Consider the following 18,007-nt stretch of genomic DNA (forward strand, 5'->3'; position numbering starts at 1 on the left):
CCTTGGCCTCCCAAAGTGTTGGGATTACAGGCGTGAGCCTCTGCGCCTGGCCTCTTTCTGCTACTTTTAAGTTATTCACACAAGCTTGGAGGACTAGAGACAGGAGCTGGTATTTGGATCAATGGCTGGGTAATCCAGAGCAGTCAAAGAACCAAGAAATTATTAATATTTTGTTCCGGATTATATGTTTTTATGAGGTGATGGTGAAAGAAAGAATGAATTTTGTTTCCTAAATGTGTGCTTCTTACACTGAAAGCAAAATTAGCCACTGTTTGCATTTCCTGAGCACTCATCAGCCTGTGGTAGAGAGAAAGAACTCAAAGGAAAGTGTGATTGCAAGGAAAGAAACCAGGAATCCAGTGGTTGCCGCTAACTTCATTCAATATATAGATCCAGATTATTACCTATTATCTGAATTAAACAACTTTTACTTTAGAGAGATCATGCAGGTTCTGTGTTTGAGGAAATCTTATGATTGCTTATAAAGGAAATGATTGCCACCAAAATTTTGCATTTTAACTGATCTGATCTGCTTAAAGCATGACACCTGCATACTTGCTAACTTATTTTTTGAGAATAGAGAGTTAGATAAGGAATAGGATTCAGTCCTTAGAATGCAGAGCTTATAGTTTGAGAAAGAGATGTATTTGATTTAGGCCAGATATTTGTACTGTTAATATCTTCATTGTTTTATCTAGAATGTTGGCTTCATTATGCTTGAGTCAGTTGCCCCTTCCTCTCTTCGTCTTTCCTCTGTGTATTTACTGCACCCTGACTAAGTGTCTGGGGTGACAGCAGATGCTGCGGTCATAAGGGTGACCAGTTAGACATGATTTCTGCCTTCATGGAGCTTACAGGCTGGTGGGAGGGATGGACAGAGGAAGCACAGAACTGGACACCATGCATTTTCTCCTCTGACATCAAGCCGAACTGGAAGATCCTGAAAATAATTCTATTGCATGTCCCTTGGAGATATTAACAAATTGCTCAGTGATTTTGATTGTTGAAATCTCCTCCTGTTGGGAATTGTTATCCCAGTGGCTCCTCTGGTTCCTCAGTGGTAGCACAGTTATAAAAGCAACCAGGAACTGTCCGTGTGCCCAGTCTAGGCTCCTGACTCCCACAGATGTCTCTGGGGCGGGGGCCCGGCTAAGTATTTTCCAGGAGAGAAGTGGTCAGTCAGGAGCCAGCGCCTGCCATTTCCCGTTCTTTCAGAGCCAAGGAGCTGGACGGGCATCTGACAGCGTGGAAGGGCCCTGCTCCGACCTGGAGCTGAGGTTAACACTTCAGGTCAGCAACTTCCTAAGGGAAGGAAAAATCCCTCCCAGGTGTTACTTTGAGCTTTCTCTGGTGCTGCTTATTGCTGGCCTTCAGATTTTGGCCACCACTATCTTCGGGTACTGTTCTCTCTGCCTCCCTTGGAGAGGTGACCTTCCCCTTCTGTGCAGGGCACTGTCTTTCCCATGTGGGCTTCCAGGGCTGGGGTGAGGAGGAGGCGGCGAGATTATTGCCTGTTACACATGGACATCTAGACGGGGGAAGAAACATAACAGCTTTATTTTTAGGCTTTGCTAATTCTCACTCTTCTCCTAGTTCGCTGCTACCTGGCAACAGCTTATTGTCATGGCAACACCGATGTTAATGAGTGAAACTCTCAGTGTGTCTGCTTTCCTGGTGCTCTCACAGACACTGTGTGGAGCTATCTTTCTGGCCATCAGAGGCTAAACGCTAGGCTCCCTTCCCCTCTGCAGGCCTCCCGGGCCCCGGACCCCGTCCACAGAGGAAAGGCACGGAGGCAGCGTTGACAAGGGATTTATGGCGTTGCTTACACAGTCCCAGCTTCCCCTCTCTACACGGATGGGCTGCTGGCTCTCGCACTGCCCCTCCTCCCGCAGTCTATCCCTCCACATTTTTAAGCGGCAGCTGTAGCCCGTTTTCTCATGTTTGGGGCACCTCGAGATTCGAGCAGGTTTTTATGGCACCTTCTCTGCAGTTGATCAGCAGGGCTGAATCGCGAGTTTTGAGAGAGGAGATTTGTGGCTGGAACTGGCGCTCACACTGGGGAGGGAAGACCTGTACCTTCAGCCCTTAGACTGAGAGTCAATAACTCCACCATAGCTTCTTGTCTTGCTTCCCTGACATCTGTCACTCAAGGGTGCCTTCGCAGCATTCCAATAACTTGTGAGGAAGAGCAGGCAGCGTCTGCTCCAGCCTCCTCGTGCCTCAGTTTGTCCATCTCTAAAGCAGCGCGTATCTGAAACTGGATGGTCCTTCAGTTGGCGCTGCTGAGGAGGGGTTCGTGTGAAGTACTCTGGGCTCCTGCTCACCATTTCTATGATGTGGGTGACTTGCTCCACCCCTCTGTGACCCCACTTCTCACTGGTAGATAAGGATAGTAACAGTACCTACCTCAGAGTGTCATTGTCGGACTCCAACCAGATACAGATGTGTCCAGGGCTTATAATAGAATCATGGTTCAGTAAATCTTAGTTCTTATTACATGTGGTCATTATTCAGTCTTCACACTGATCTCATGAACTAAGGACTGCTATTATTCTTGAATTACAAAGAAGGAAACTGAAGCATGGAGAGGTTGAGCAACTGCCAAGGTCGCTGGAAGCGACATGAAACCTAGGCGTGCCCTGGGCCACCACACTGCACACTGCAAGGTGAGCCTGAAGGGGATGGCCCTGTATGCCCTCAGTGACTGCTCCCTGTTCCGGGGAGGTGGGTCCAGGACCCGAGGAGTGTGCCTGAGCACCTTGCACTCCTTGGATAAGAGGTGCTATGTGAACACAGAGTTACCAACATAATTTTTTTTTTTTTTTTTTTTGAGGAACTCCCACTATGTCACCCAGACTGGAGTGCAATGGTGGGTCTCAGCTCACTGAAACCTCCACCCCTTGGGTTCAAGAGATTTTCTTGCCTCAGCCTCCCGAGTAGCTGGGATTACAGGCACATGCCAACACACTCAGCTAATTTTTTGCAGTTTTAGGAGAGACAGGGTTTCACCATGTTGGCCAGGCTGGTCTCGAACTCCTGACCTCAAGTGATCCACCTGCCTCAGCCTCCCAAAGTGCTGGGATTATAGACATGAGCCACCATGCCTGGCCACCATCATTGTTAAGTGTGACCTCCAGAGGGGTGTCGTTCAGCTGCTGTGGCCCATCATGAGGCCAGCACTGCTCTACCAGGCTCTTTAACGAGCAATGGAGTAAAAACTGCAGCCACCTCTGTGTAACCCTAGCCTCTTCCTTAGGGTGCGGTCCCTGGCAAACACCTCTCAGCTGGGCTAAGGAAGCACATTGCCACTTATTTACTGTGCTAGTTCATCCAAAGCTTTCAGCAACGTGTAACAGCTTTACTTTTCTTTTTTCAGAGTAACAGTCCTTTTAATTTTTCTATGTATCTTTTAAAAAGGTAGCACATACACATAGTATAAAGTCAAAAATATGCAAAAGGGTATATAGTGATAAGTCTCTCTTCTCCCTTGTCCCAGCCCCCCGGTGCCTCCCCTGCAAGGAGGTCTGTCCATCAGTAAAGCATAAACATGTATATTGATTTGTAAACCTCTGATGGGAACACTGATACATTCTGTCCTGCATTATGTTTTGTTTTTTCCACTGAACAGTGTGTCTGACAAACTGCTCCATATCAATTCACAATCTATGAGGGTGACTTCATTCATATTCAACAGACACCTCAAAAATCTTATTGTTTTCCAGGTAAATGAGGTCAAGTATGTGAATCATTGAGGTCAAGTATGTGAATCACTGTGAAATATGCTTAAGAAAGCCTAACTGCTGGCAATAAGTTAATAATACTGAACAAATATTATCACCATGATAATAATACCAGGATTCTTTTTAATCCATGATACAGTTTTTTACGTCTCATTTTAAAGCTGAAACCTGAAGTCATGGAGCTAAAAATGTCCCTGAGCTGTGGTTTGAACCTGAGTCTGTCTGTCTTCCATCCCTCTGTCGGTTTGCCTGCGCCACACTCCTTCTCTTATAGAAATGTGCTCGGAGTGGGTCTTGGCCACAGCATGGCCGTAGGCGTTGAGTCCTGGGAGTTCCCATGATGCTGTAATTCAGCGACAGCATCACAACACAGTTCTCATTACTGCCAGCCCTCCTTCCTGTCTTCCCTGTAGGCCCAGCACTCATCCACAGGCAGACACTTCTAGTGAGCGCACACGGCTGATGGACATGTGAGGTTCCTTTGATCCCATCCCTTCTAGTCTATGCTTCTGCTTCGTTACCTAGAAAGTGTGCAGCCATGTGTCATCTCCGCCAAAAGAAGTACTCAAGAAGAGAGAAGAGGAATGTTCAGTGTTTTCTCCTCACGTCCCCTTTTCCCCCAGCGAGGCAGAGGGGCTCTCTCTGGCTTTGGACTGGAGCACCTCATGGGTGTGAAGTCAGGAGGAGCCAGAGGCAGTGAGGACGTGCATTGCAGCGGGTGTGTTGGAGGGCTGAGCAAACGTGCGCTGCATGAGATGGGGAAACGAAGCCGTGTTTGCTGGCATATCTGGGGTTCCCTGGTCACTGAGACATCAGAGACATGTCAATCTGAGTCCCTTTGCTTGGATTTAACCTTCTGCTATTTGTGAGTGTTCTGTTGCATTCGGTGGGGCTTCAGTTTTCATTTTCCTTGTCCTTCGCACTTCCTCGTCATTCCCTTTCCGCGAGCTTGCCCCACATACTAGGATAGATCCTGGTCAGTGGATCAGGTGCTGGTGCTGAGGGCCCTGTTACCCCGATGGCTTGCTAGCTTGCAGGGCCCAGCATGCCTGTGAGGGCAGAAGGGTTCTGAGTGAGGCCTGTTCCTCTGGATGGGATGCGCTCTCCCTCTTCCTAGGCTTGGTTCCTCTCCTTCCTCGGGGCCTGACTCCTCCAGCTCATGCTCTTGTCTTTCCTCAGAGCTCCTACTACAGTCCCTGTGCCCAATACTGTTGACACTTTTACATCAGCATTGCATGTGGACATAAAAGGGCTCTGCAGCCAGTCCCCTGTGGAGGACTCAGGATGTCCCAGCCCTTCAGGGACAGGCTCCAAGGTAGGCCTGGCAGAGGGAAGGACCATGTTCTCTCCCAAACGGGCCAGTCCTTGGAGCTGCTGCCATGGCTTCAGCTCCCAATACCCTGTTTGGAGGGCTCTTTGCAAAGAGGCAGAAGAGCCCCAAGGTGAGTTGAAGGGCCCTGGAGCCCCAGGCCTGCCTGCCTGGGGAGCAGCTGATGGTGAATCTGTGTCCTAGAATATGCCCTGCTGCTGCCAGTGTCACGTCGGCCGTGGTTGTGACATTTCTGACAAAGATGCTTGTGGAACTCGTCCTGTTCTCCAAGTCACTGTGCTGCCCATCAGTTAACGTGCTCTGCTGTCAAGAACACAAGAACCAGAGAGAAAGCACACGCAGCAGAGATGTGTCCTAGGGTGTTAGAGGAGGGAACCCCATCACAGACGAAAATTAGCAAAGACAGAACTGGGCAGAACCACCAAAGGTCCCTGGGGCATGCCAATTAAGTAGCTGGGAGTCTCGGGCAAGAGCGAGGGGGAGGCCAGGGCTTAGGGATGAAATGTGAGCATGGGGAGGGGCCTCTTGAGCAGGCTCAGTGCCTTAGTCGGGCACTGGATATGGACTGGGACCACATCTTCTGGCCCCTCTTATTGTCCCTACTGCCTTGAAAGGACTAGATTATAATACCTGAAGGACGGAGTAGGCCTGGAAATACTTCCCTAACTGCTTACTCATATCAACATTCCTTCCAAGAAAGAAGCAGGCACGCAGTCCACAATTAGAGATAAAAGGCTTCAACTGGAGGAGGTAAGGCCGTGGAGCGAATGTTTCAGTTGAAATGCAGTCAGTCAAACAACTAGGGCAATTGACTGGTTATCAAACCCTTCTGGGCTTTGATGGGAGGAAAGAAGAGGAATTACTCATAAGGCAGAGATTTCTTAAATAAAGGCAAGGGCCCGCAGAAGAAGAGGCTTCAGGACACTGATTCTTACTCTTGTCTGGACAGTAGAATAATCTGGGCAGCCTTTTAAAAATACTCAATTCCTCTGCCTCAACTCAGAGGAGTTCTGATTCAGTGGGTTTCATAGGGCTGGGTCATCAGCATTTTTTAAAAGCACCCCTAGGTGATTCTAATATGCAGCCAGGGTTGAGAACCACTGGTTTAGAGGTGTTTAAAGACAGAAGGCAAAATGTGTAGACTCCAGCACAGAATTTGCTGTTTTCCAAGCTGACACCAATAGAAAGCCTATCCTGATTTTAATTCACAGTGGCACATTCTAAAAGTATACTCCAGGATTTAAAAAGTCTAGGGACTTTCGGAAATATTTGTTTGCCCATGTTCACATCAACATTATTCATAATGGCCAAAAAGCAGATGCAATGCAAGTATTCATCCATGGATAAATGGATAAACAGGATGGGGTATATACATACAATGGAATATCATTCGGCCTTAAAAAGGATGGAAAATCTGATACATGCGACAACATGGATGAACCTTGAGAACACTATGCTAAATAAAATAAGCCAGACACAAAAGGAGAAGTATAGTATGATTCCACTTGTATGAGGTACCCAGAAGAGACAAATTTATAGAGACAGAAGTAGAATGGTGGTTGCCAGGGGCTGGTGGAGGAGGAAATATGGAGCTGTTGTTTAATGGGTACCGGATTTCAGTTTTTCAAGAATAGCAAAGTGTTCTGGAGATGGATGGAGGTGATGGTTAAACAACAATGTAAATGTTTTTAATGCTACTAAATTGTACACTTAAAAATGGTTAGGATTGTAAAATTTATGTTACATGTATATATTTTACCACAACCTAAAAAATTAATTTCAGATCAATGAGAATCATCTATTTTAATATTTTAGAAAAACAAATTTATACAGGAGAAAATTTAAAAATTACCACTTGGTATCTAGATGTATTCTTTCTCTGTGTGTGCTTAATCATGCAAATACATACACACACTGAATGTTACTTTCTATGATGGCTTGCAATCTGAGTTTTCATTTGTACTTGATTTGGTTTAATCCTTGTTTCTTTACAGAGATGGTTCCATCTCAAGGGTGGAGTAAGTCAGGTGACGTGGTAGGTAGGCATCCTAACATATCCATATAGCCAGCTTTGGAATCAAACAGTACTGGGTTCAAATTGCACCTGTCACGTTCACGATCGGTGTGACCTTGGGCCTCATTCTGAGCCCAAGTGTCCTTATTTCAGGCTTGTTTGGGAAGTTAGAGATAACTTAGGTGCCAGGTCCCTGCTCAGGCCCTCGGGAAATGGGAGCTGTAACTGCGGAGTCACTGGAGACTTCCACGGACACTTCTATGGACTTGAGATAGATATTCAGTCTCCACTTACACCCCCTGTCTAACTTAGGAGCGAGCTTCAGAGAAGCCCTGATCTGAGATTCAGGAAGTCGCCAGGGCTACCACATGGTGCTGTGACCTTGGCAACACCAGGTTCTTTCTAGGTCTCCGTTACTACATTTACAAAGTGAGCACATTGGGTTTTGGGGTCTCTGGGTTCCTCCCACCTCCCTACTATAGCATCCTTTGCTTCTCCATAGCCTCTCACTCCCTGGGATGATGCAGAGCCCTCAGTGGACGTCCAGTAAATGTTTATTGACAACGAGGCTCCTGCAGGTTAATCATCAGCAACGTGCAACAATATCCCAGATATGACCAGCTCCCTCCAAAGAGGGAAACCTGCTTTTTGGCAAACTCATTGACTTTCCTTCAGGAAGTTAATTTCTGGTGGTGAAGCACCATATTCTGCAGGAGCTTGGATAGGCTGTGCTGGAAAGACAGGGATGTTTTCCCTCAAGGCAGTGCATGGGGCAGAGGGGCAAAACTCCTTTTTTTATTCCTGTAGTGCTTGTACTGGGGCAGAGGAAGCAGATGGGTTACCAAGAGCATGGAAAGAAGTCTTACGTCCAGCCTAGAGCTCAGCACATCTTTCAGTTGCCAAATGGAAGGTCTCTCTGTGGCAACGCCGGGGAGGAAAATTGAGTTAGACTGGCTTGTTCCAAATAAAATGCTATATTTAATTTCACTCTGGGAAACATTTGATGTCCGGGCTACTGTAATATGTGAAATAGATTTAAAAAGATCCTTTTTTTTTGTTAGAACAACAGAAAATACAAAACAGAGAGGTCCTGAAATCAGTTGCAGGTTGCACGTAGGGATCTGATCATTTCGCTGTGGTTTTTAATCATCTGGCAGCTGCTGGTCAAGGGCTGACTAGTCGGTATCTAGCAGCCTGAGTGTCACTGTACACGTTGAATCTGTCTCAATAGTTTAGCCTCTGAAATGCCTTTCAAGTTAAGCCAAGGCACTCGGCGCAGGAATGGGAAACTGTCAGTTTGTAAATCTGGGATGTGCATTTCTGTGTTTGACATGTGGAAGGGAAGGGCTGCGTATGAACCAATGCCGAGTTAGATCAGCAAATATGTATCTGACTGTAGGATCTAAAAATCAGCCAGATAGAGTCCCATCTCCAGAACTGCTGTCCCTTTTATGAGGGTCATAAGCGCCGTGGCTGCTGGATGCTTCTCCCGCTTTGTGGAGCTCTGCCCTGGTGCATTTCTGGGCTAACTGGCCATGCAGGAATTTGGGGAAGGAACTCACAGACCTACTCCACTTTTCACATTGCTCCTATCCCTTCGGGCTTCCACCTGTTTCCTTCCTGACTCTCCTGTTATTTTTTGGTGTGAGGTCAGAAAAAGCTCTTCACCGCTCTTCTGCCTTCATTCATTTACCATTCAGAGGACCTCACTGAAGTGGAGAGACCAACAGATAGGGCTGCCAACTCAACCCTGGAAATGCTCCTTTCTCATTTTACCTGGCCAACTAGAAACCAAGTGTTTTACTTTGTCTATTTATTTAAAAAAAAATACAGAATGAAGTATTCTTGGGTACTGTGCCACTCTTCTGGGCTGTAAGTAGAAAAGAACAAATATATACTTGTCCAACTTTTCCTGTTAGACCCTCAGAGGAAGAAGCTCCAGCCCATAACCTGTGAGGCTTTATCCCTTGTGATTATGTGAATTAGAGAGAGAAGCTAATCTTTTTGAATGACTATGAAAGTTTCTCTGTGGAGCACCTGAAACCCTGGAAACACTTGCTTTCACACACACTGAGAGCACCCTTATATGTGGAAAGAATTTCAGAGGCCAGGTGTCAGGAGAGGCGCTGGGAGAGTAAGGAAGTACAAGCAGCTTTTGGTGGGATCTAGAGGCCTGTAACCCAGGCAGAGGAGGGCCCAGGAGGGAGGCAGTCCTTGAAGAGCACTCTCTGATGTTGGTTCACCTCTCTGACATTGAAGTTGTCATGAGAACCCAAGCTGCTCTCCATGGTAGAAAGGATTTCCTCTTCCTCAGACGCTGAGGGAAATGGTTCTTTGCATGCTGCATCCAGAGACAGCAAAAGACGGTGGAAGTGGTCAGGGACCGGCATCTGGGCTTCCTCGTTCTCCAACTGGCAGTGCTGTGGGGTCCCTGGGCAATTGTACAGAAAGCACATATATAGAGTCAGATAGATATGTGTTGGAATACTGACACAATTCATAGCTCCCTCTGCTCAACTCCTGTGAGCTGAGCTTAATTCATAGCTCTCTGAACCTCAGTTTCCTTATCTGTACCAGTGGGAATGATGATACTGCAGAGTTGTGAGGCCTGTGCATGCTAATGCATGTGATACACCAGCTACAGTGCTGGCTCCCTGGTAAGGCTCAGGCATAGGGAACTGGTTCAAGCATTGCCTCTGCCCTCCTGTGGGCAGAGGGGTGCTGATACTAGGTGTGAAGAGGTGCTGACACTAGGTGTGAAGGGGTGCTGGTACTAGGTGTGAAGGGGTGCTGACACTAGGTGTGAAGGGGTGCTGATACTAGGTGTGAAGGGGTGCGGTGTGAAGAGGTACTGACACTAGGTGTCAAGGGGTGCTGATACTAGGTGTGAAGGGGTGCTGACACTAGGTGTGAAGGGGTGCTGATACTAGGTAGGTGTGAAGGGGTGCTGATGTTAGGTTGGGTTCTCCTAGATCAGTCTGATGTAGGAGAGGCATCTTCAGCTGGAGCTTTGGGATCTGGAGTTACTGACCAGTCTGGACTCACCATTGTTCGTGGTGTCTCTTGTCTTTTTTTTTTACTTGTTTCCGGAAGGCAGCTGGCGGTAAGTTTTACATTAGATTTAGCTTGAGTATTATGCTTGGTTAGCGCAATACTAAAATTATTTCCTTTTTCCTGTGCATTCATCTGTTCAACACGTATTTATCGAGGATGAACTATATGCGAGGCACTTTGACAGGCACTAATGATGCTGTGCTGAGCCAGAGTTTACATTCTCTGTGCATATGAGGGCAAGAAGAGAGGAGAGACAGAAAATGTAGGTGTAAGCAAGTAAATGAGAGAGCTTCATATTATGGTAGGTGCTATGAAAAAGAAATTAAAGAGAAACAAGCAGAGTTTTGTGGTAACTGTGCTGCGGGCGGGGGTTACTTTAAGCTAGTGGTCAGGGAGGTGACCTCTGGGACCTGGAAGACAAGAAGGAGCTAGGTTTGCAAAGAAAGAAAGAGCCTTCCGGGGGAGGGCATTGCAAGTACAAAGGCCCAGAGGCAGGACAACTTTGGCATGTGTCAAAAACAGAAGAGCAAGGCTGGCACACAGTGAATGACCAGGAGGGTGCAGGTGAGCTGGTCAAAGGGTTGGCAGCAGGGGGAGGGGAGCGCTAGATCATGACTGGTAGGGAGGTTGACGTGTCTTTTTTATTTTTAGGATATCATCATTCTGCCTGTGGATTAGAAAAGGGAGTTGGGAGGGAATGAGAAACTGGTTGGGAGGCCAGTTGGGTAAGAGAATAGAGGCTGGCACCAGGTGCCAGCAGTGGAGGTGAGATGAATGGGCAGAATTTGGCCAGTGGGATGAATGTGAATGCTTGGGAGGCAGAGTTGCCAGGGCCTGCTGGGCAGTTGGGCAAGGAGGCCCCAAAGGATGCCAGGCAGTTGGTTCAGAATAAACATCAGCAGTGAAAGTCTTGTCAAGAATGTTGGGAAGTTGGACATTTTCAGATACAGTTGATGGCAGTGCAGAAGTTCCACTCACCTTGGAGGGTCATTTGACAAAATGCTCAAAGGCTTCAAAATGCTCCTTTCTTTTGGTTCAACAAGTCCACAGGATTTTATCCTATGGAAATAGTCAGAAATACACAAGGATTACTTACAAGTGTGTTCGTTGTAGTCTTATTTGTAATGGGGCTAAACCTGGGATAATTTAATTTCTCTCCTCTATTTTTCAATCACCAGAGGGCTGGGTAAATAAGTTAGGATGCATCCATGCAATGGAACACCATGTAGCCATTTAAATGATAACCTAGAAGGACAGTTAATGGCACATAAAGATGTTCAACTTCACTGCTAAATGAACAAATGTAGACAGTTATCTACAATATGGTCCCAAATTTTATGAGACATATAAACTATTTACATCTCATGTAAGTGTAGACAGGATATACTATACCCTGGAAGGTCTAATAGGTATACATTAGAGTGTTAATGATAAGCCAATTCAGGGAACAAAATTACAAATTATTTTATTTCATTATTTATGATTCTTCTAAATTTTCTACCATAAACATTTGAAATAAAAACTTTTTTTAAAAAACCCTGTTATTTGAAAAAACTTGTGATGTCTTACCATGTCCAAGTATAAACTGAATAGTGAATAAATCAGTGGGCTGGTGGCCCTTCTTAATACACAGCCGTTCATAGGACAACCATTTGTATTCAGAAAGTTTGTGTTGAGAAAGTCACTGGATTTGAGTCAGAGAACTTGGAGTTGGAGTCCCAGCTCAGCCATTCACTGGCTTTGTGATCTTGAACGTGACGCTTAACCTCTGACGTGCAGATCCTTGGCTGCTTCAATTTGTAGTGGGAATGAATGGTAATAATAAGAACAAGAATAATGCTTTCATGCAGTTGTGAGGATTCGATGCTAGGGAATTAGAAAGTATTTTGTAAGAGGAAAAGCACAATGTAAATATTAATATTCCAGGGCCCAAGTCTTTGACATGGACATGACTATGGGCACCAATAGATTTTTGGATGGATCATTTATGGTACCCTGTCGTGCCCTTTAGTGTGCATCTCATGCAACCAAACGGCCAGCTCACGTCTCATCCCAAGCCCTGAATTAAGCAAGCAATCTGAACATAAGGGACAATGAGTTGTCCTGAGCGGCAGGCAGCTCTCAAATGAGGAGTACTTTCTCATTCACTGGAAAGCTGCAAGTGAAATGCTGCTTCAGCAGCCGCACCCAGAGCCCCTTTGATACATGGTTCAGCTGTTCTGTTACATAAACCTATTGGAAATGAACCTGCAAAGGAGTTGAGCAGGGGGAGGTGCCCACTGGAGTAAGGATGAAGGAGCGATGCACTACCTCTCCATTTAAAGGAAACATTGCTTTTTAATGGACCATAAACACTGGGATCTGAAATGTCACAATCTTTACATACTGGAATGGACATGCACATAAATGCTGATGAACGGCTCAGCAGGTACTTCATTTTTAAATCCTTGATTGTTCAAGGACAGGGATATCCTACTTGGCTCTGCAAGACGCATAGTGTACTGGACAATGTTGTCTGCATCAGGATGTCTTAATGGGGAGTCACACCTCCAAAAGAAACTGTAGAGTGAATGGGTCCAAACATAAGGGTTTGAGCCCCTGTTTTCAGCTGGGATTTTGGGGTAAAGGGAGATGAAGCAGCCAAGTCTAACCAACTGCTGAGGTTTATTTCTTGGGGACTCCCAGCTCCATTGAGGTGTAGAAAATATAGCACCTACCAGTTACCAGCAAGGATATCTGTTCCTGGATGGAACTGCCTGGTTGGAAAGAATGCTGGTGGTCAGTAGTGCCTTCTGATCCTAAGAAGAGGACCCTAACCTGGCCATTTTGACTAAGTCCCCCATAGCTGCTGATTAAGTGTGTCAATAGTGGGTTCCTTGTGATGTAACATTCATCGTCCTTCCTGTGGTGGATGACCCTACAGACCCACCTGCTGATAAGCTAAGCTGCTTGCCCAAGGCCATAAAGCTACAGAGGTGTTAATGTAGAGTTTGAACTGGATCTCCCTGACGCTAAGATTCCTGCTCTGAAGTCCTCCATTATCCTGCCTCTTACTGAGTTGTTTTGCCAGTGCTGTTGGATTTGAATTCAATAGTATCCTATGTACATTAGAATGAAAATGTATAAATCTTAGCAAATGAATAAATCATGGTTCCATCCCTCAAGAAACTTATATATACTCTTATTATTTAAGAGTCTGAAGTGCATAGCAAGAGCTCAATAAATCATTATTGAGTAAACGATAATACACAAATATATTCTAGTTTATTTATAGATATCCATAACCCCAATCAGATTATGATGCATCTCATAAAAGGCGCACACACAAAATCCTGTGGGAGTTTAAAGACGGGAGACAATACCTCTGGAGAAATCAGGAAAATATCAAGTTGGATGTATCATTTGAGATCGGTCTTAAAGACCCGTAGGCACTTTGACAGGTAGAGATGGTGAGGCTTGGTTCCCACCCTGAACCTCCTGCCTGCTGACTGACTCCTGCAGTAGACCCCAGGTGCCCTGGTTTATTTCTGCTTTGTAATTCCACTTCTCAATGACATCAACAACCGGGAGCTGGGAAATGAAGTTTTTATTCTGATCAACCTGACTTGCCACAAGAGGCCTACATGAGAAAGTATGATTTCTGGTCTCCTCTCCACTGTCTGATATGCAAATGAGTCACACATCTGTATCTTCATTCTAGAACTCTCTTTTGAACTGCTAATCCCCCTGGCTGAGCCTCTAATCCTGGTTATCCAGCATTCTTCTAGATTTAAGGTTGAAACAGAATGCATGACCTTCCCAGACTCCCTTGTACATGAGCTCCCAACCTCCCAACCCCTGTTCTGTTCCACCCCTTGTGGTGGTAGCCAGGGTGGTCAGCCGCATTGCATGTGAGTAGTAAGGGAAGACTGGGGTGATGGGTCCAGAGTCGTGTGTTATAAGATGACTTTGGAGGTCAGCCTGTTGTTTTGGCTCACTTCGGGATTTTGGGGAGTAGAGCATACTTTGCCATCGATTTCCTGATGAAGAAAAGGCAACTTGGTGTTCTTCGTACAAGCAAACAGGTCAGTGTTGGAGATAATTACCTTATGAAGCACCGTGGGTCCCAGAGGTGGGAAGCCTCATGTAACTACTACTATGCCATTGCCATCATGGTCTGGAGGAGATGATAACGTAGTATTTGCTTGCAAAATGGTTTTCTGATGTTTGGTCGAAATAGACAGTTATGTACCTTAGCCAACTGTTAGGGCTGTTTTTCTTCCAGCACAATTTATAAAGTGCTTTCTGTCACACCCAAATTTTGCAGGACTGGAGAACTCAGATATTTAAGGTTGTGGCTTTTTAGAATGGATGAATAAACATTAGTACTCCAAACTGAAGAGTGTGAAGACTTGTCAAGGCTCCATTTCTGATTTGCTTTCTGATCTCATGCAAGTCACTTCACCTCTCTGCTTTTTGTTTTTCCATCTGTGAGACATTGCTCACTTTGTCAGGATATCTTCAATATGAATAAGATAATGTGTGGAGCCCTTTCAGCTGCTGCATCATTAAAAAGCATTTATTCAGCACTTATGTAGCATTGCACCAAGAGAATTATGAAGACTAGATCCCTGCCTGGCCTGCTAGGTTATATTCTAGTATCTTCTTAAAAAGGCAGAAACTAGACAACTAAAGAGGGCAATAATTCAAATGTTATCTTTTAGGCTACACAAATAGCAGTAGCATAAATAATTAGCAAGCACCAATATGGAAAGAAATCAGTTATCAAAAATACATAGATAAAGTTATCAAAAATTTCTCATCTTTCTGGAGCCAAGTCATGCAAGAATCTGGTTTCATGTACATGAAATTGCCAGACACTGCCCCCTGGAACCTGAGCAAGAAGAAGATCCCAGTGGGCAGAGTGGGGAGGGAAAGTGTTCTGGAGAGTTTTACTTGGGATTCTGGTATTTGGGTTTCTGTCACTGTCTCTTCTCCCTTCAAAGTCAACTAATACTCAAGACATTAAGGCTTAAGGCCCTGTTAAGGGGAAAGGTCTATGCTTTAGAGAGGATGTGTAGAGTGGTAGGCAACCATCATTCCTCTTCTGAATATTGTGGTCATTGCATTGTGGGCCTTTACTGAATTATGAACCACCATGAGAATGAGACCCAAAACAAGCTGGATGGAAACCACATGGATGAGGCCCTAGAGATTGAGGACGCCATACACATGTAATCACTGAGCTGTCTGAATCATCTTGAGAAACTTCTACAAGTCTGTCTACATCTGACTTCCCCATCAGTTACACACTTTGAAAGGAAAGCTCTAGGGAGAAGAGTTCCATTTCTTCCCCAGTGCTAGGAGAGGAAGGTGATGAGACCAAGATTACCAACTAAATTATTTCCTGTGACTTCGTAGAAAAGCTGAACTCCCAAGGTATGCTGCTTGGAGATGTGGGGGCATGCGCATACGTGCGTGCGCGTACACACACACACACACACACACACACACACACGGAGTTTTCTTCATATAGGGGTAGTAAAACCTCTCAGGAAATTAATTAGCTATTATTTGTGTTTCTCTTATAGTTTACAGCATCCTTTCACTGATTTGATCTCATTTGACATAAAAAGACTAGCTGTCAATGTACGTGAGACTAATATTAATCATCCCCATTGTACATAAAAGGAAACCAAGACTCAGAGGTTCGGTAACTTGGCCAAAGTCACACAACCTGTATGAATCTGCCGGAGACCAGATTTAGATATTCACTCTAATATCCTGACTTTCTCTCTGGAAGACGGTCAGCATTCTAAAGCCAGTGTATTTAAATACTACCTGTCTATCACAAATTTTGCATACAAAGATTTCAAGCCCCATCTACATACCTAGATTTCCTCTCCATATGTCATGTTGTTAAATTACTATTTTGTGTCACCATAGTGCACAGTATGCTTAAGACCTGGCTTGCTGCTGTTAATAATTACATAGTGTCATTGTTTCCTCCACGGAGACTCACAATAGAAGCTAGCAAGCCAGGAACTTGTCCTTCACTGCACTTGGGTCTTAAACAACTACTAAATACACAGAGTTTGACTCCCATCTCCCTCCAGTTGTCAAGCTCTCTCCCTGTTGGTTTTCAGCACGGGCTTCAAGTATTCTTTCGGCAGGAGAAGAGCTCTTGACAAATGGCCCATCGCAGTGCAAATTCTTTTCTAATGAATGCACTGGGCAGGCAATAAATCTGAAAGGGCTGCATCTGAATCCCGGTCCAGGTGGAAGATGCTAAACTGGCCTAAGGCTTTAAAATATGCCTGTCTTTAGCCCACTTGCAGATATTGCTGCCATTACTGCTGATGCCACGACCTGTGTGGGGGGAGGCGATCCTCACCAAGAGCTCCCTCCACAACTGCTGGGTGGTGGGGGGAGTGCTGCATGCTTTCTCTGTTCCCTGCCCTCCCCTTTTTAGCTATTCCCCTCCTATTTGAAACCATCCCCTCCTGACTTTGGTCCGGGATCTCCTTCCAGCTCCTCTCCTTCCTCTAACCAGGACCAGCTTTCTGGAAAAATGGTTCTTGCACTCCAGTGTCAATTTTCCCTAAGAACATGAGCATTTCAAGCTTTGAGTGCTGATTTGGGGATTTATCCAGTCACAGGGGTTTCCAAGACAGACACTGCATTCTGCTGATTCGGAATCATAGTGACTCTGTGATCAGAGGGACCTGAGTTGGAATCTCTACACCACCTTTGACTGACTTTTGGCAAGTTACCTAACCTTTCTGAGTCTGCAAAACGAAGACAATGCTATTGTCCTGTTAGAAAGATTAAATGATATCACATAAAGTGCCTGGATGTGCTCAGCCTGTGACGAATCATTATATTTCAGTTCCATTTTTCTGTTTCTCTCCTGAAGAACTCACAAAGCCTCTTTATGTGTTCAAGGTCACTGGACGACTTGCTAAGAACTAGGCAGAAGCCAAAGGTCATTATCCCATAAGTTATCACTCCTACTTGACAATACACACCTGATGTCAATTTGTTTTTGGTTTGACCTACTACATTTGACTGATTCTACTGATCCTGACATTTTTTCCCCTATACTTTCATTTCTCTGAAACTAAAGTGCAATCTAAACTAATAGGTTACACTTTAGTTGGCACCATTTTTTCTTTCTCATTGATACATAAAATAATGGGCACGTCTTACAACTTACGACTTTTCTTTTCCTTGCTCCTTAAACTCCAAGCTTTAGTCTCAATTTTATAATGTGGGTGGTCCATTTTTCTCACGGCCTCATTGAAAGACTTAATGAGACACTCAGAGTGCAGGCTTGATACAGGCCTGGGATGTATTAATTGAGACAGGCCCCCTCCAGGGCCTGGGATGTATTAATTGCTGGTGCTCCCTCAGTGGCAGCCTTGATATGTACATTTAGGAATAGACACATATGCGTTTGTATATGTGTGTACGGGTTTTTAAAGTCCATCCTTCATTCATCAAATATTTATTACGTATCTGTTCTAGGGGCAAGGGAGTTAGCAATAAATAAAACAGGCCTCAGTCCCTGCCCAAGGTGAGCTTACATTCTAGTACAGAGAGACAACGAATAAAATAAGTAAGTTAAACACAGTTTGTTGGATGGCAATAGGGGCTGTGGAGAAAGGTAAAGCAGAGTCATGGGGTGTGAGCGGAGGTTTACTTGTAAAGAAGACGATGAGGGAGCGCCTCCGGAGGGGATGCCTGAGCACGGTCTGTGGGAATGAAGGGGCCAGCAGGGTGGACTGACATGCGGGAGGAAGGCATTCCAGACAGAGGGAATCGCAGTAGCAGACACTGACAGACGAGCGAGGGGCCTGGCAGGCTCAGGGAAGGGCGAGGGAGCGG

At 45.4% G+C, this 18,007-nt stretch overlaps 1 protein-coding gene and 1 long non-coding RNA gene across 4 annotated transcripts in view; one reads left to right on the forward strand and one right to left on the reverse strand.

The window, feature by feature from the left end:
- The window catches only part of CACNA1C (calcium channel, voltage-dependent, L type, alpha 1C subunit), a 775,650-nt gene that overhangs the window by 249,682 nt on the left and 507,961 nt on the right, over positions 1-18,007 (forward strand). The gene's annotated exons all lie outside the window — the stretch shown is intronic.
- LOC105529888 lies at positions 10,050-12,975 on the reverse strand. The gene is made up of 4 exons (XR_001004578.1): positions 12,859-12,975; positions 11,711-11,931; positions 11,120-11,200; positions 10,050-10,363 (listed from the first exon to the last, which is right to left on the reverse strand). It is a non-coding gene; the product is annotated as an uncharacterized LOC105529888 (long non-coding RNA).

This window comes from Mandrillus leucophaeus, unplaced genomic scaffold (genome assembly GCF_000951045.1).
Source record: "Mandrillus leucophaeus isolate KB7577 unplaced genomic scaffold, Mleu.le_1.0 Scaffold79, whole genome shotgun sequence".
In the NCBI taxonomy this organism is placed as follows: Eukaryota; Metazoa; Chordata; class Mammalia; order Primates; family Cercopithecidae; genus Mandrillus; species Mandrillus leucophaeus.